The sequence below is a fragment of the Crinia signifera genome, chromosome 1, assembly GCF_055691185.1.
Source record: "Crinia signifera chromosome 1, ASM5569118v1, whole genome shotgun sequence".
NCBI lineage: Eukaryota > Metazoa > Chordata > Amphibia > Anura > Myobatrachidae > Crinia > Crinia signifera.
The window spans coordinates 165,887,148-165,907,638 of NC_139217.1; positions in this window are offsets into that span (position 1 = coordinate 165,887,148).

Consider the following 20,491-nt stretch of genomic DNA (forward strand, 5'->3'; position numbering starts at 1 on the left):
CCATCGTGACATCACAAGCAGCCTTGTGACATCACATTGAGGAAATAGTCAAAAATAGATTACACATCCTAAATAGAAACAAATCTCCTGGCCCGGTTGAAATACACCCTAGGATACTAAAAGAATTGAGTTCTGTCATAGCACTACCATTATATATGATATTCGAGGAATCAATAAGCTCGGGGATGGTACCAAGGGACTGTACCATAGCTAGGGTGACCAACTCATCCCTTTAATCCGGGACACATATTAATTACACAGGTTCTGTGGCAGTTTAAAACCAGGTGAAATGGAGTCTTGAGGTATGGCAGTTTAAAACCAGGTGAAAGCCAGCCACAGAACCTGTGTAATTAATATGTGTCCCGGATTAAAGGGATGAGTAGTAAACCGTAACGTAGTACCAATATGGAAGAAAGGTAGCAAAACTAACCCCGAAAATTAAAGACCGTAAGCTTTACGTCCATTGTGGGGAAAATATTAGAAGGAATAATAAGAGATAGTATCCAACATTTCTTAGAACAGGAGAAGGTCATAAGTAAGGCTCAGCATGGGTTCATCAAAAACAGATCATGTCAGACTAATTTAATTAGCTTCTATGAGGAAGTAAGTAGGGAAATCTGTTGATACTTCTTGATTTCGCTGAAGCTTTTGACACGGTGCCTCATAAACGGTTATTAATAAAACTAGGTTATTTACAGTTAGGAGATAAAATTAGTAATTGGATTAAAAACTGGTTGCACAATTGGGGACAGAGTGGTGGTAAATGGCAAAAAATTCCAGCTGTGGTAAGGTCGAAAGTGGAGTCCCGAAAGGTTCAATATTGGGACCCACCTTGTTTAATATATTCATTAATGATATAGGAAGTGACATAGTGAGTAGAATTGCAATATTTGCAGACGACACGAAATTGAGTAAGGAAATTAACTCAGGAGAGGATGTGCATACACTACAAAGTGACTTAATTAAACTGGAAATGTGGGCGGAATGGTGGAAAATGCAGTTTAACGTTGATAAATGTAAAGTCATTAATTATGGGAACAAAAATGAACAAGCTACTTATAGGCTAAATGTAGTTATTATACGGAATTCTGCTGTAGAGAAGGACTTGGGGGTCATCATAGATGAAAAATTGTGTAATAGTGTACACTGCTCAAGTGCAGCAGGTAAAGCAAACCGGACAAAGGGGAATGGATTCAATGGATGCCAATGTGATAGTGGGGCAGATGTATTAAGCCTTAACAAGAGATAAATGCAAGGGTGATAAGGAGAGATAAACGTCCAGCCAATCACCTGCTAACTACCATGTTACAGGCTGTGTTTGAAAAAAGTCAGTAAGGAGCTGATTGGCTGGACGTTTATCTCTCCTTATCACCCTTGCATTTATCTTTTGTTAAGGCTTAATACATCTGCCCCAGTGCCTCTTTACAAGGCATTGGTGAGACCACACTTGGAATACTGTGTTCAGTTCTGGGCACCGCACCTTAAAAAGGACATAAATGAATTGGAACAGGTACAGAGAAGGGCGACTAAGCTAGTAAAAGGTCTCGAATCACTAGAATAAAAAGATAGGTTAACCAGGCTGATTATGTTTTCACTGGAGAAACGGAGGATGAGAGGTGATATGATTAGTATGTTCAAATACAGGAGATTGGGAATCATATGGAACTGGGAGATGATTTGTTCACTAACAGGCCGATACTTAGGACACGTGGGTACTGAGGCTTGAGGAAAAGATATTCTTTACTGAATTAAGAAGAGGATTCTTCACCATTAGAGCAGTAGAATCCTGGAATGCATTGCCGGTGGGGGTGGTTACAGCAACTACTGTTAATGAATTTAAATCAAAACTGGATGCATTTTTGGCCACTAAGGGAATCCTATAGATATGACTTGTCAGTAGTTACAAGTTAAATAGATTGAACTCAATGGACTAACGTCTTTTTTCAGCCTTAATTACTATGTTACTATGTATGTAAGTATGCTGTACACCATACAGTAATATTGAATCTGGTAATATACATACTATTCTTTAACAAAAGCAATGGAAATAGAGGACACTGCAAATATATAATTTTTATTGGGATATTTCTAGTTTGACACTGAAAGCAAATAATACTTACAGCGAGGGAGGATAGTGAATTTTATATTGCACAATATCAGCCAATAGATATACATCTAACTTATCAAACAACAGTTCAGCCTTTTTATTACAGCCATTAGTTTGAGAGAAAACTGGTCTTTGTTTATACTAAAGAATACATAGAAGCTTGAGAAAAATACAGGTTGAGTATTCCTTATCCAAAATGCCAATATGACCAGAAATATTTTGAATAATGGATTATTCCGTATTTTGGAATATTTTTTATGTTTGAATAAGGTACTATATTCAGGTATCTTGCATTTATGTTGTATATACACATCAAAACATGAAATACACACAAATATATATTTATTGTTGAAGGATTTAAAACATGAAAAAAAGTTTGTGTACAATCTCAGACACAATTTGAATGCCAAGCAATTATTTTCTTGCACATATTTAGTGGCAGTTACATATTGGCCCTTTTTCAGATCTGATCGCAATACAAATTTGGGTACTTGTTTCCTAGCACGGCGCCCATCGCATACCGTACTGTGGTGTGCGATGCAATGCGATATTCCTGTTAAATGAACAGGAGTGCTTGTACAATGAAATATCGCATAGCATTGCATGCCTGCAAATGGCATGCAATGCGATTTTTAATTGTACAAGCACCCTGATGGGTGCTTACAATGTTAAATGCACCCCCATTGTCAACGCTACCATCACTATCAACGCCAACCCGAAGCGTGGCGAGTGCAGCGAGCCCATGAGGGGTGGCGGTACGTGTCCGACCTTTTCATACCCCCGAGGCGACGCGGAATACGAGCCCGAAGCGTGGCGAGCGCACCGAGCCCCGCGAGGTGCCGCGGAATACATGTAAAGTAATCCGTGTCTGCTCGCCACGCTTCGGGCTCGGTAGCTCGCTGCGCTCCCCAAACTATATAAAATCAACTCCACGCTGACGTGGATAGTCGGGGTATGAAAAGGTCTGAGGATGCGTATCGCCACCCCTCGCGGGCTCGCTGCGCTCCACACGCTTCGGGTTGGCAATGATAGTGGGGGTGGTGTTGACAATGGGGGTGCATTTAACATTGTAAGCGCACATCTTGTACAATTAAAAATCGCACTGCATTGCATGAATCGCATGCCGCTATATTGCATGCGATGCGATTGTATAAGATGCACTACGATGAAAATCAGGGGCGCCGTGCTAGGAAACAAGTACAAAATTTGTTCTCAAAATGGGCAAAACTCACTGCGCTCGCCACGCTTCGGACTCGGTGGCTCGTCACACTTATGAAACCAACTCCACACTGACGTGGATAGTGGGGGTATAAACAAGTTGGGAGGAAGCGTACCGTGTACCCTCGCGGGGCTCTGTGGGATGGAAGGTCGACAGGGTCCTTAGGCCGACTGGCGGAAAGTCGGCAATGCAGAAGGTCGACACATATTTTTTTATTTTTTTAGGCGACTAGCTCGCGATGCTTCGGGCACGGTGCCTCGCTACGCTCGGCACACTATTTTATTCTCCCTCCATGCTCTAGTGGATGGTAGGGCATCAACTACCGCCTGTTCTGGAACAACAGTGGGGAAAAAAACTAAAAAAAAACTGTGTCGACATTCAACCTTCAGCCGGTCGACCTAAGGACCCTGTTGACCCTGTCTCTGTTGACCTTCTGCCTGTCAACCATATGGTGTCGAACTAAGGAGTGTCAACTTTTCTTATGCTGACCTAACGGCTGCATCCCGCTGCAGAGCATGTTACATCAGCCCCCTCCCCTTCAAAGAATGATGACTATTTACATGAAACTTCAAATCACCTTATACAGCACTATTCCAATTTGCTTTCTAGTGCTAAGCTGTTGAGAAGAGAGGAGGTACTGTAGCAAGCTAGAGGTGGGAACTGTATGAACTATTTCCATCTCAAATATATCCACATATAGCATATGCAAATTGGGATATAAAATAAAATAAACTCCAGTATTTTTCATTTGCAATTATATAAATAATTACATATAATACGTATAAATAAACCCTGGTTTTCAAAATAACGGGGTAAATTTACTAAGATGGGAGTTATACTGAAGATAGGATGTTGCCCATAGCAACCAATCAGATTCTACTTCTTATTTATTTTGCAACTTCTGGTAGATATAGGATATAATCTGATTGGTTGCTATGGGACATCATCCCATCTTCAATAGAACTCCAATCTTAGTAAATTTACCTTAATAATTGCACCTACAGTAGACTGGATTCATATGTCATTATGTGGACTATTTCATGGACTCAAATACTGTAGATACCGTAGTTAATTATTTTACTTAAAATGACATTCATAATTAAAATTGATAGTGTATTGTAAATCTCCTAGCAAACATTCTCAAGGTACAGTCCAGGGAAATAAAATTGCTCTGTAAAAATGGTGTCTTTATTAAATTGTTAATAATACCTTTGGGGATTTATTTAATATTCCATGCTATAGAATAATGATATCAGACATAGTATAAAGAATTAAGGATATAATAAACTCTAAAGTAAAATTAATTTCACTATTTGAACATTTGTTTTATATGGTGTAGTATTTAAGAAAATCTGTTCATGTAAAAGAGTACTGTATATCTTCTATTGCTTTTAGGAACACGTGGTAGATTTATACCACATTCTCATTGCCGCCCCTGCAAAAACCTGTTTTTTCTTGCCGGATTTTTGGCGGGGCACAGAGCATCTCAGCTCACAGACCCCCTTCATACTGCACCTCAGACCTGGGAATATCCCATGTGTGCCCCTTTCACACTGCTTCCCCTGCCTGCCAACAAGTGTGTGCAATGTAATAGCATCTTTGATTGGCGTACACCTTGATAAAGCTGTGAGTCAGCACAGAGAAATGCGTTGGTGCATTTGGACCACCCATTGGAGAAAAATTATACTCCATACTTTGCAAGCTGCCGTTTTTGACCACCTGCTGAAATATCTGATCCTGTCCCACCCTCCATCTCTGAGGTCGCAGACCATCCACCACTCCTGGAATTGGATTGCGCAACAAAAAGGTTTCCCCCGGGCTGGCTATACCATCCTTTGCCAACGGGCCATCAACCAAGCATCCACAGGTTACTTACAGCATATGGATGGACTCCCTCTATTGGACACAAACCTTAAAGATCAGAGCAGGTCCCATCAATTCTATAGCGTTGACTATAATCATGCAATAGGTCCTATTGATTCTACTGTCATTTTTATTTCTGTAATTTTATGTCCTTTTTTATATTAAAAATTGATTTTATTTATTGATGCATACACTGTCAGTATATTTTGTGTGAAAGCGCTGCTTTATCTTGTTGTTTCTGTTTTTCTTTACTCTTGGGGAACCGACCACCCTCATAAGCAGTCGCTTGTCAAGGCAACAACCCATATAACAGCGCTCTATTATTAACTTAGGTTAATATTGCACAAACATGGCGAGTAGTTGCTGGGTGTGGTGTTCCAGCTGAATACTCAGGGGCCTGGCGAGGAATTGGTGGAGGGTGTGCTCATAGGCGTGCGCAGCCCATTTTTTTAGGGGGTGCACCATTGGAGGGGCGTGTCCATCTCCGCCTACTGGGCGTGTCCACCACCGCCTACTGGGCGTGTCCATCACCGCCTACTGGACATCAATGCAAACTACTGTAAATAGAAGGTGACTTATTTATAAATCCCCCCACACACACACACACACATACACACTAGAAACAGGGACAATGCGTGCCGAAAGCACTGCAAAAATGTACACTGTAATGCCCATTACACATTGCGCCACACACCATAATGCCCATTACACATTACGCCACACACCATGATGACCACTAACCGTTATGCCTCACACTGTGATGCCCATTACACATTGCGTCTCACACTTTGATGCCCATTACACATTACACCGCACACTGTGATGCCCATTACGCCTCACACCATGATACCCATTACACTTCACACCGTGAAGCCCATTACAAATTATGCCTCTCACCGTGATGCTCACTACACATTTTGTCACACACCATGATGCCCAGTATACATTATGCCACACTGTGATGCCCATTACACATTCTTTGACACACATGATGCCCATTACACATTGTCAGACACTGTAATGCAAATGACACATTATACCGCACACCATAATGCCCATGATATATTATGCCACACACAGTATTGCCCATTACATATTATGTCACTCACCGTAATGCCCATAACATATTATGTTGCACACTTTAATGCCCATTACACATTATGCTGCACACCTTAATGGCCACTACACATTATTAACATTAACTGTTTCTGTGGCCTGCAGCCACTGCTTTATTTTAAGAAGTTTTATATGCACTCCCCCCTATTATAATTGAAGATGCTTCAGCCATGCCCCCCTCCCCTTAATGTAACATATGTATATATATATATATATATATATATATATATATATATATGATATATATATATCATATATATATATATGATATATATATATATTTATATATATATATAAACATTGTATACAGTACATATAGTGTACAGTATTAATACATGCCATGTGCATGCATGTACTTACTTTTCAAGAAGTGCCCCAAGCTCTGCAATGGTGAGACGGAAGGAGGAGGGTGGTGTGACAGGGTTAATTCCTGGAGTCAGACACTCCGCAAAGGCCCATGGGAGGAGGAGCTGCTGCGGCTGGGCATGCGCAGCAGCCCTCCTCCCAGCCAGCGGCCATTTTCCTTAGGGGCAGTGATACAGCGGCAGCCCACCGGTGTGTGGGAGCCGAGTATCTTTAGAAATCTCCCGCTCCGGCGCTACCGCCGGCGGGTGGCTCAGTGGCGGCAGCGCACTGCCGGGTGGACTGCAGCACCGTCGGCAATCGTGCGGGGGGTCATTAGGGGGTGCCTGTGCACCCCTGGCACCCCCCGTGCGCACGCCTATGGGTGTGCTGTTCCAGCTGTATACTCAGGAGCCCGGTGAGGAATTGCCGGAGGGTCTGCTGTTCCAGCTGTATACTCAGGGGCCCGGCGAGGAATTGGTGGAGGGTATGCTGCTCCAGCTGCGTACTCAGGGACATGGGGAGGAATTGGTGGAGGGTGTTGTGTTCCAGCTGGATACTCAGGGAAATGATGTGGCATTGGTGGAGGGTGTGACATGCTGTGTGCCACCATGCTTTCTTGGCCTGGGGAAATTTTTTTTTGCCCTCTGCTATACATAGGATAGCTACCCTCAAAAGTATGACGTGGTGGCTGGGGCTGTGAATAGCCTTGTGTTCTACATAAAAGGAACATATTAAGGAACTCCATTTGTGTCTCTCGATTCTTGCGATTTATGCGCTCATGCATACCAACAATCGTTGTAAGGAAAGAGTTCTGTAGCTCACGCTCATTCTCTATAAATCGCTGGAGGCGAGCATCTTCGTACGCTTGTACAAAGATTGATCCATTTCCTTCAGGTGGTCACATTGCCTTTGTGGCTTGTTCCATCTTTGTGGCCCGCTTCTTCCGTTGTGGAACATTATAAACTATGGGAAGAACAAACATTTCGGCCATTTTTGCGCAAAAAATCGCCAAAAACAAAAAAATCACTCCCTATTAAATGTCACCCATAATGTCCACCTGGCCAGGAGGCTTTTTATAGGCAGAAGGAGAATAGAATTTGGCGCGATCCACGGCACGACGTGACCGGAATTCAGAACTGCGTCATCTTCCAGGCCGGATCTCGGGTGGAACGCAATGTTTGCGTTCCACTCTACTTTCTCTGTCTTCCGGACCCGGAAGGACGTCTTCAGCGGGCAGAAATACATATCATACATTAACCTATATACAAAACAGAAATCCTTTGACGATCCAGGAAATCAGTTCATAGATCAGGACGTAAAAGTAAACAGAGAAGAATACATATAAGAGGCACATCATAAAACTTTTGACCTTATAAAATATTTTATAAAAGCATAAAAACTTCATAAAAAAACACTTCAGTTCAAATTCCCCATTTAATCCTTTGGGTACTAGGGTTTGTCATTTAAAAATCCATTTAATTTCAGATTGTGCAACCTAGTTTCCATATTTTTGTTTCTCCATGTGGGTGTCACTAAGTCTATCCCGCAAAAAGATTTAATATGACACTCTTTGGTGAGACCTGAATGAGATTGTGGACAGTTCTATCACTTCTAAGTGATTACATGCTTGTTTTTAACCTGTTTATGTGAGTGCAATGTACTAATAAATTTTTCCACGTTACCGAAAGGTCTTGCACTACTGGTTAATTTTTATTCTAGACTGTTCATGAGGATTTTGTGGTGGAACGCTGTATAAGAATAAAAGGACACTTGCACTATATACAAAACTCAGTTTAAGTGCTTTTTGGACTATTTTGAAGTATTTTCTGAGCACCAGTGACATTTTACATTTCTTTTGTTGTGTACCTATTCTGAGAGGGACAGTCAAAACCTCTCTGTGAAGTATTGGCAGCACAGAATCATCCAGCGCAATTATTGTAAAAATTGTATTTCTTTGTATGTGTGGAAAAGTATGAAAAAACTGGTACTTGTTTCCTAGCACGGCGCCCATCGCATCGTATACCATAAGCCTTACAATGGTATGCGATGCGACGCAATGGCACCCGATGTTATACAATTTAAAATTGTATACCATTGTATATGGCATACCATGGCATACAATGCGATGGTATACAATTTTAAATTGTATAAGCACCCTCAATGTTAAATGGCCCCCCTATAAGATTATTAATTGTATAAGCACCATAATGGATGCTTACAATATTAAAAGCACCCCCACGACACCCCCACTATCAACGGCAACCGGTAGCTTGGCGAGCGCAGCGAGGCCGCGAGGGGCGGCGGTATGCGTCCTCCGACCTTTTCATACCCCCACTATCCACGTCGGCGTGGAGTTGATCTTAGATAGTGTGGCGAGCGCAGCGAGCCACTGAACCCGAAGCGTGGTGAGCGCAGCGAGCCCCGCGTGGGGACACGGAATACATGTAAAGTAATACGCGTCCCCTCGTGGGGCACGCTGCGCTCACCACACTGCAGGCTCGTTGGCTCGCTGCGCTTGCCACACTATATAAAATCAACTCCACACTGACGTTGATAGTGGGGGTATGAAAAGGTTGGAGGACACGTACCCCCGCCCTTGCGGGCTCGCTGCGCTCGCCACACTTTGGGTTGGCGTTGATAGTGGCGGTGGCGTCGGGGTGCATTTAACATTGTAAGCACCTATTAAGGTGCTTATACAATTAAAAATCGTATATGGGGACCATTTAACATTAAAAAAACCCATTAGGGTGCTTATACAATTTAAATCGCATTGCATTGCATTGTATGCCATTGTATGCCATATACAATGGTATACAATTTTAAATTGAATACAATACCATACGAATTAATATCGTGGGCGCCGTGCTAGGAAACTTAGTACCAAAAAACTTACTGTTGGTGCGTAACTACGGATGTGGACTCTCGTTTCTATGCGTTGCTTCACGGGCTGCACTACCTTCAGCCTGGTGCGCTGTTCCAGGCGCTGATGACGACGCTGATGGTGGTCACTGTCCTGGTGGCGGTGAAAACGCTGATGATGGTTCACCCACTGTGGAATTCTTCGAGAGAACTTATGTATCCAGGACGTCATCTTGGACTGAGCAGGAATCCATTTCACTATCTATGGCCTCCAGGTCAATGGGTGATGCTGCTGCTGCTTCTGCATTCTCAGAACACACACTTGTTGCAATGCCAGCGAAACTGCTGGAGGAGAACAGTGAAATGGGGTTAGCCAGTCCAGAGTTCCCAAATATGACATTGCACTGGTCATAAAATGGCCAGTCCATATGGGCACCACAATTCTTCCTCTTATTTTGGTCATGGACCTTAGAATACTGTTTGCGCAGTGCTTTCAGTTTATTCACTACCTGTTGCAGGGTTTTGATGATGCCACGGGCAGACAGGATTTTGGCGATGTTATAATAAACTGTGGAGTCCTTCACTGTGCCAGTGGCTTGCTTTTTTATCTCCTCCTCTCCTCTCACAGCCAGCAGCTCCATCACTTCTTCATCCCTCCAGTGCGACATCTCTGCTCTCCTCTACGCAGCATTAAATGGACGTACCATGTTCCCTGATTACATCCTCCAATGAGCTTGTTTTTGGCATCTTGTGTGAAAACCCGTGTCTAGGCTGTTCACACTGCCGTATGCCCATGCATTACCCAGGAGAAACCCTGCAAAAAACCTGTGTGTAATTCCCGGGGCATAACACCTGGGAATTTCACAAAGACCCTTTCACACATAGATGCGACATGGGAAATTACCACTCGCCCTGGCAAATACCCGGGTTTTTGCGGCAGTGAGAACGGGGTATTATTAACATGGCAATATCATTCCTTACATATCAGGAATCACTTCATGTATTATCTTGACTGCATCCGATATGGGAGTGTGTTATCTTACTCTTCTGGGGAATATCGACCTCCCGCATCTGTATTAGAGTGTAGTGCCTGTGCATACGAAAGGCACGCTAGGAGTAACGGCAAAAAGATACAATAATACAGTTAATTGGCCCAGGTCCAACAAAAAAAATGCAGAAAGGAGACCAGTAGCGCCATATTAAGATGATGATCTCCAACATGCTAAAAACAAAAGTGGTCAGTCCTAACGACCGTTCTTACCTCAGAAGTCTTACCTGCGTTCTACCTAAAAGATAGAAGATAGATAAAGCCAAAGCCCCTTATTGTTCTGGTCTTTCTAGCCACATCGCCGAGTTGACACATTGTGGGGATGTGCTATCTGTGCTCATAACCTGCATGGTTAACCTATAAAGAACTTTCAGAAATCTTGCCCATGATTCTGTGAAGTGTTTCAGTCCAATACAAAAGAAATACAGATAGGAAAATTATTATATCTCCAGTTTATAATTGTTTCACTTTATGATAAGGTATAAGGGATTTCCTAAACCATCCCTCTGATCTGCTGTTAGATAGTAAGACCTGCCATATAACTAATTATGTTTGAGAAGCTAGATTCCAAAGATTTATAACCTAACCAATCAGTTATACAAGTGATCACTGGTTACAGCTGTGCAGATGTATATCACTGTTTTTTACTGCAAATTAAATCATATAAATGAAATGTAAATTATAGTTATTTACTTTTATTGCCAGATATATTGTGATGTGCAAGTAGTCTTCTATTTTATACTGTATATCTGATTAGCACGTGAGGTGCATACTTTGGGTTGGCAATTGCATACAACACCCTAGCCACATGCTCAGTCACATGATCCACTATTAATTGAGGAGCATCTGACTTAATTACATTAATTTGTTTACTTTATGGGAGTGTTTTTGGACATCACAACGCCTACTCCTCCACAGTGACCAGGAACTCGGTGCTGTACTGTGACTTTGGGCCTTATTTTGGTTCATTCTTTCTGACAAAATCCTTCTTAGATGGGCAAAACCATGTGCACTGCAGGTGGGGCAGGTGTTACTTGTGCAGAGAGAATTAGATTTGGGTGGGGTTTTACTTCAAAGTGAGATCTATATTGCAGTGTAAAAATAAAGCAGTCAGTATTTTCCCTGCACAGAAACAAAATTACTCACCCAAATCTAATTCTCTCTGCACATGTTACATCTGCCCCCCCTGCAGTGCACATGGTTTTGTCCATCTAAGAAGGATTTTGTCAGAAAGAATGAACCAAAATAAGGCCCTTTATTCTGCAGCTTATTTCTCCTATCACTGAGATGGAGCCTTCAGTGAGTCTTCGGAGATGCTGGGCACACCCACAGAATGATGTAATTGGGTTACTCCCCACCATGCCACATCCCTATAGTGATGTCAGCAGGACATGAAGCCACTCCTTCTTGCCACTGTAATTTTCTACCTGTAGAATAAACCTTTGATCAACTAGTCATAGACCAGGGGGTATTGCATAGTGTTGGTAAATGCTTTGCAGATTACTATGGGGGTTATTCTGGTTCACTCCTTCTGACAAAATCCTTCTTAGATGGACAAAACCATGTGCACTGCATGTGGGGCAGATGTAACTTGTGCAGAGAGAATTAGTTTTGGGTGGGGTTTACTTCAAAGTGAAATCTATAGTGCAGTGTAAAAATAAAGCAGTCAGTATTTTCCCTGCACAGAAACAATAACTCACCCAAATCTAATTCTCTCTGCGCATTTTACATCTGCCCCCCTGCAGTGCACATGGTTTTGTCCATCTACGAAGGAATTTGCCAGACGGAGTGAACCAGAATTACCCCCTATGTGCTCAACCTCGCAGTCACTGTTGGCAAGTCGCAGAGCCAGGATCCAGCAAAAGCTCCGAAGACTATCACGCTTCCTGCTTTTAAATTGACCCTAGCATAGAAAAGAAAACAAAACAAGAGTTCAAAATCTAGCAGTTAATAATTATTCAATACTGTACATACTGCACAGTATGTTGCAATGTTTGCTTTTCTTATTAAATGACCCATAGTAACTGCTCAATTGTAAAAATTTATTCTTTTAAATTTAATTTTAATCTTTCCATAACCTTCATTCTTATCGCTTAGATGTAGCAGAATCAAATCCTGATTACAACCAGCCACGCTATGAAATAGAGCCAATTATCACAGCTTACTGTACGTGCGCAGACAGTGCACTCATTTACTGTAAGGCATTAGTAGAGATTTGAAACTGTCACTTGTGAATAAACATATTAACCTGTATACTTGCTATACATAGAAAAAAACTACATTAATTGTATTGGTTTAATGTACACTATTTAATCTTTAACTTCTTCTTCCATTTATAACACACACATTAGTACATGATACATGTATTAGCCGGGCGCCCGGCTACGCTATGCTGACAATGTACCTTAGGCTACGTTGTCAGCGTAGCCATTGCTGGGCGCCGGGCTAATATATGTCCCTCACTTACGGCTTCGGCGGGTGGCCTTCGGCGGGTGGGCGGTGGGGGAAGATCCTGGTGGGTGGGTGGCCGGAGGAGATGCTGGGGGGGCTGCAATGTATGTAATTCTGTGTACTGCCGCTGGGGGAGCATCACATGGTTTCCCTGCTCCGGCACTACGCTAATTGGGTACATTGCTGACACTGTCATGGCGGCCACGACTGCGGGAAGCCGAGGGAATGCTGGAAGGAGGGAACGCGGGAAGTACCCAGAGAGGAGAAGCAGGTGGGAGGTGACGGTGGCGGGCCAGACTAAAAGTGTTATTAGGCACCACCCTCACTTAGGGAAATGGCATGATTGAGCCCAATTTGCATAGGCACAGGGCTTAAATAAAGGCATTATTTTAGAATCAGTTCATTATGCCCAGGGGTGGATTGGGATAGAAATGGGTGGGGTGCAGACACTATTTACCAAGCACCGCCGTCGTCATCAGACAGAGACCAGCGGCCGCAGCTGGTCGCAAAGTGCAGCATCGCCCAGAACAAATATTGTCGCCGCATATGTGCATATAATATATGCATATATGCGGCAGCCATATTTGTTTTGGGCAATGTTGCCGTTTGCGACCAGGCTGCGGCAGCTTTGTTCCGGCAGTCCTGGAACCAAGGTAAGCGGCCCAGCCGGAGGAACATCTGGTCCGGCCCACCGGGAAATGGCCCGGTTTCCCGGTGGGCCAATCCGCCTCTGATTATGCCCCACTCTCTCTGCCAGACTTCAGATAAGCTCTTCAAAAGAAAATGGGCAGAATGTGAGAGGGGTGGGGGGAGGGGGGATTTCCCCCAAAATCAGGAGTTCCTGCATCAAGAGAGTAGGTAATTATGATTCTACCTCTAGTTGGATGTTTTGTGTTTCTTTAAATAGCAATTAATTAATTCACTTTTATCACAAAGTAAACAAATGTGTATTTAATCTTTATGCAATGTTTATTTATATACTGTATTGTATCCAATGCCCAGGGGTGATTTTTGTAGTCAGTGTCCTCCATTAGATTTAGTTTTCTTGAAAAAAAACAGACACACTCTTATGAAACAGAGATTTAGACGTTCTAGTCACATACTTTTCAGACTGCATTTGAATATCCTGCCTGTAAGTTCATCACCAAATCTCCATTTCTAATTCATTTGCAAAGCAGCTTTTTGAAACTGTGTGCTAAGCACTGGCAGGTTTTTTTTATAAGGGTTCATGTCCCCGTTTGGCCTAATTGGCTCTGATTTAGTTACATCATTAGGGATTTCTTCAAAGAAATCAAGTACTAGGCCGTGAGCATATTTCCATAATGCAACACCACTTCACCAGCCAACAAAAGGAGGCTAAAAACGTCAGCATGACTAACTGTAGTTAATCTATTTTCAAAATCTGCGCTATAAACTCTATGTATTAATGCCAATTTCGGGGATTTTGTGTTATAATCTAGCATAAAGGAATGTTGTTATTTTTTAAAGCCTAGGGTGCGTAATTGCGATCTATAAAACTGTTTCCAAGCTCATTGGCTGGTAGCACATGGTCATGAAGACAGCAATACTGTATTTGAAAGGATTTTAAAGCTACCAAGAATATATTAAAAATTGTTTGTCATTTTTTTCCATAGTTATTAATATTGTATTTTGTAGACAAAATATATGTTATGTATTACTTTGATATGTCTCAAAATACTTTATTACGTTGTTTTCATTTTCCCATCTGTTATACAATATCTCTTTTATAATATATTTGTCTCATAAGTGTAAATTTCCTACACACTAATAGATATATCTGCAGATTAATTGATACAGAACACGCTAAACACGCTGCATCAATTGATCTGCATAGCACGCTGCCTGATCCATCGGGTCTGACATCACAACTGCATGCCCGCCCATTGAGCTGTCAATCACCAGCGGCTCCCACAGTGGCTGTATGGGTGGTCAGTGGATAACCTCATCACACTGAAGGATATGCCGATGTTACTCTCTCTATATATAGCTCTCTATATATCGCAGATTGCGATATATCTCTGAATTACACTATTCATAGATATATTGCTGGTACACATTGGTTGAAGGTCCATTGATATATTGGCCGCTTGGTACTTATATGTTAGCTGGGCGCCCACTAAGCTATTTGCTTAGTGGGCTATTCTGCGTAGGGAAATCGCATTGCATCACATCGCATGGGACATTTTAAGGGCCATGCGATGCAATGCGATTTACCTATGTAATTTATTCACTGCTCTCTTAGCCCAGGGGGGATCGCATCGCATTGCATCGCATCTCCTGCAAAATTGCATGCAATGCAATAAAATCAACTCCACACCAACGTGGATAGTGGGGGTATGAAAATGTCGTAGGACGCGTAACGCCGTCCCTCGCGGGCTCGCTGCGCTCGCCACGCTTCGGGTTCACGTTCATAGTGGGGGTGGCGTGGGGGTACATTTAACATTGTAAACCCCCATTAGGGTGCTTATACAATTTAAAATTGCATCGTATTGTATGGCATTGAATGCCATATACAATGGTATACAATTTAAAATTGTATACCATCGGGTGCCAATCGCGTCGCATCGCATCGCATGCCTTATGGTCTGCGATGCGATGGGCGCCGTGATAGTACACAAGTACCGGTCCTTAATGTATAGAATATTCTATATAAGAAAATTCTAATCGCATCACATCGCATGCCATACACCCGATGCACTGCGATGCGATTTAAAAATGTATAAGCCCCCTATACGATGTTTAATTGTATAAGCACCCTAATGGGGGCTTACAATCTTAAATGCACCCCCACGCCACCCCCAGTATGAACGTGAACACAAAGTGTGGCGAGCACAGCGAGCCCGCGAGGGGCGGCGGTACGCGTCCTCCGACCTTTTCATACCCCCACTATCCACGTCGGCATGGAGCTGATTTTATATAGTCTGGCGAGCGCAGCGAGCCACCGAGCCCGAGCCCCCCACACTATATAAGTTCAACTCCACGCCGACGTGGATAGTGGGGGTATTCAAAGGTCGTAGGACGTGTAACGTCGCCCCTCGCGGGCTCGCTGCACTCACCACGCTTCGGGTTCACGTTCATAGTGGGGGTGGCGTGGGGGTGCATTTAACATTGTAAGCCCCCATTAGGGTGCTTATACAATTTAAAATTGCATCGCATTGTATGGCATTGTATGCCATATACAATGGTATACAATTTTAAATTGTATACCATCGGGTGCCAATCGCGTCACATCGCATACCATCGCATACCATTGCATGCCTTATGGTCTGCGATGCGATGGGCGTCCTTTTTAATATTACATTTGTATGTGTCTTATTGATTGGCACTATCATTGTTTCTTTTAGTTTCTATGTTTATGCATTGGCCAGTACGCAACTACTACCTGTAGACCTGGACAACAGGAGTGATCATGGATGTCAGCAGTGTTGCCTGGGATTTTTATCCATGCTTATACACTTATACTTCTTGTAAGTGCAAATCTATTATTAAAATACCAGCTTGTTTAATTGTTCTGCACTATTATTTGTCTTTCTTTTTTTATACATATGTGCCTAACGGCTGTATGAGATCCACAAATTAATCTGCTATGATCTATGGACAATGACTACTGCTACAGAATAAAAGGACAGTATTATTTAGTGTATTTATATGTTCCTTTCACCCATGGTATAACTGGGAGCGCTGAATGAGTTTTTGCTATTTTTTGTATCCTTGTATTCTTTGTGTTATTTGGATGTCACTCTTCTGCATAAACATTTTAGCTGCACCTGAGGTTACTTTGCACACTATACACTAAGGGGGTGATCCTAATTCCCTCACAACTGGGCTAGGGGACTGCGCATGTGCATGGTCTTTAATGGGCAGCTACCCTTAGCGAACGGCTTTGGCGACTTGCATAGTCGCAGAGATGTTCACAGGGAGCAGGGTGGGCCGAGGTTTCGGGTGTCACCCATGGGAACGCCCAGCATTTCATGGGCATCCCTGTGTAAACGCAGGGCATTCCCATTGTAATGCCACCTGTGCCACCTGTGTTGGGTCGGACGGCTGACATCAAATGATGTCAGCCACCTGCCCTGTCTTTGTCCCAGCAGCCACAAATAAAAGTCAGTCTCCACTGACTTTTATTTGTGAAAGCAGGTAAAAAAAATAGATGGTCGGGGACCATAGAATCAGTTTTCCTGCAGCGGGGGCATGCTATGGGAAGTGTCTTCTATACACATCCCCTCGCATGATAGCGATGGAACGGGGCGGCAAGGGAGCGGGTATTTCCCGGGGTGGCGGGATCGGCTCTCGCAGATTACGGAGTCAACCAGAATCAGCCCTTAAATTCTATCTTTGTAAACACAGATGCACACACATAAAAAAAAGTGTTGGCACTGTGCGAATTATATCACGGTATCATAAACAACTGAGTAAAAATAGTTTAATTAAATATTGATTTTTGCTCATATTAGGACTCAGTGGACATCATGTCTTCTTTCAAGTAAACTAACTGTATGATTGATTTTGCTCAATATTAGCTCCATATTGATTAGAAATCAAGCATCCAACTCTCGTGTGTATTATAAAGTCTTGTGCATTGAAAGTAAAATATGTTATAATAAAATAGTATACTTGGATTGTGCCTAGAATACTTAAGATGAAATATTAATGTCATTTGTCAGAATGGTCTATATTCAATAGACAGTATTCTATGATAGACTGCTGATTGCTATTTGCAGTCAATGGTTTTGTTCCAGTCCGGTATGCAATAATACAAGGATGGGAGTAAGAAATATTCTATGGTTGTTGAGCCTACTTTAATCAGCTACAGTACAGTCTGTATTGCTTTCATTGGTTCCTGTGTATTACTTGTATACTTGTCTAGAATGGATGGAACAGTCTTGTGCTTCATACACATAGTGGTGAAATGAGAGTGGGTGGGAATAAGCAGGTTGCAACCTGGCATGTATTTCAAACCTCCTTGCAGCAGACATACATTATCATGCTAAAAGGAGGGGGTATTGAGGATGACCACGTCCACCTGCTGCCCTCCAATGCCTTTTGATCTGCTTAGGGATCTTTTTCAAGGCTGAGGTGGAGGTGGTCACGTGGTCACCTTTTATATCCGTAGGTATCATATATCAACATTCCTACAGCGTTTTAATCTATGCCTGCTCCTGGGTTCTCTTAAAGCTACATCATATTTATTATACGCAGTCATAATATTCAACAGACATCAAAATCATCTTAAAAAAATCTTTAAAGGTATTTCTCTATGACATTTATAGTACAGCAATTAAGGTAGCTAGTATTGTATAATGATCTTATAAGTAATATGCGGCTCAATATGCAAATGATACCCTTTTTCAAGCATACATCGATCCTAGCCTAATAGCTACATCAGTATGCCCACTTTCCTCTTATTCGGTTGATGGAAACACTGTAGCAGGATGCCCTATGTCAGAGAAATGTGGATTACAGATGGGGATCAATCTACATACTGTTTACACAAATAGCGTTCTAATTCCATAAAATGCAAATGAACAGGAAGAGCTCACAAAAAACATGGAAGGTATAGGGGGGCAGTATCTCAGGCAATTAGGGGTTATATGAGTACGGTCCTAATCTCTGGATTTTTAAATAAATCATTTGAACTAGAAGTCAACTTTTAATCCTCAGGGAGTTAGAGATTTGAGCTCATATATCCAGCGCATCTCCATGCACTAATGCCACTTCAATATTCTTCTTACGCCAATTTCCCTTTACCTGCTCTATAACTTTAAAGCTTATGAAATCATTTATAGAACAGTGATGTGTCTATTTGAAAAGTGCCGACATGTCTGTTTAATATTATGACTGCATAGAAGAAATGTGATGTAGCTTTAAGAGAACCAAGGAGCAGGCATAGATTCAAACCCTGTAGGAATGTTGGAATGTAGGAATATGATACCTACGGATATAAAAGGTGACCATGTGACCTCCACCTGAGCCTTGAAAAAGATCCCTAAGCAGATCGAAATGCATTGGCGGGCAGCAGGTGGACGTGGTCACCCTTATTATCATTATTTTATCTATTTTACTGGATAACAGAGCCATATCTAGGTCCGGGACTGTAATCCAATCTGGGTCCCTCTCTAACAAGTTAAAAGACTTGTCCATCGTCCGAATGGAAGCCAGGACCACGGCTGCAGTGGAGAAAGACGAGTCTCGCTGGAAAGTTTAACCACCGCTGACTACACTGAGGGGGACAGTGGAGTGGAAGTATGAACGTTAAATTGCTTTTCCCACCCCATACAATTTACAGTGGACCCAGTTATTATCACTATCTGGACTGTGTATATGGATCTTCATTTTTACTTACATATAATTTTCATTTGAAGCACTTGTTTTTAGAATGAATTTATTAAAAAATATTTTTATGAACTTTCATTGGGAATAGACATTCCAATTCAGACATCAAACTAAAGCGCCTTTGATTCATCCTCCATACCCCCTTCTCTTTGCTATTATTTGTTACTGGCTGAGTGAACCAGTTGGAGGAGGAAAACAGGCTGCTAGGAAGGGCGCACTTGATTGAATTCACACACCACACCCCATAATTGATCATGCTAAATATATATATCTTGCATATAAAATCAATTGTTCTGTTTGTCTGTCCGGTTATATATTCGGACACCCCTGCCCCAATTGGGATGAAACTAATGCATGGTGGTTTAATTGGATCATGGTCAGGTTTTAGGTTGGGCTCAGTTTCCGATAGGACCTCCTGTTGGTCTATGCTGGCAGGCCTTCCACTGGATGGTTTTGGACAAAATCTTCACAAAGTGGTAACATTGGGTCCAATAAAGTTTACTAAAGGGTTGAGGTACTGATTACAAAGTGGTAACATTGGGTCCAATAAAGTTTACTAAAGGGTTGAGGTACTGATCACAAAGTGGTAACATTGGGTTCAATAAAGATTACTAAAGGGTTGAGATACTGGTCAGACCTGGCAGGCTGTTCTCGGCCCTCCACTGGATGGATTTGGGTAAAAACTTTAATGAATTGTAATAACTAGAAGAAAGGAATTAGAGATAGTGCTGAGCCAGGTATATATATACTGTAGGAATTTTTTATTCCTCAATAAAAAATATAATTTAACTTATATAATAAAACATTTAATATAATATTTCATTAACATACAAGTACCGGCCAGTACTACACAGATACACAAAAAAAGGGGGGGACCTATTTTTTTTGATGGTTAGTATGGATTACAATCAATAGTATGACAGAGGTACACAGGGCTCAACTGAGCTATAACTTGCCACTCTTCCCAATTAGAACCTTTGTCACAAAGTGGTTGCATTGCTATGCAGGGAATCAACAGCCGGGACACCACCACCTTGTGACAAAGGTTCTAATTGGGAAGAGTGGCAAGTTATAGCTCAGTTGAGACCTGTGTACCTCTGTCATACTATTGATTGTAATCCATACTAAC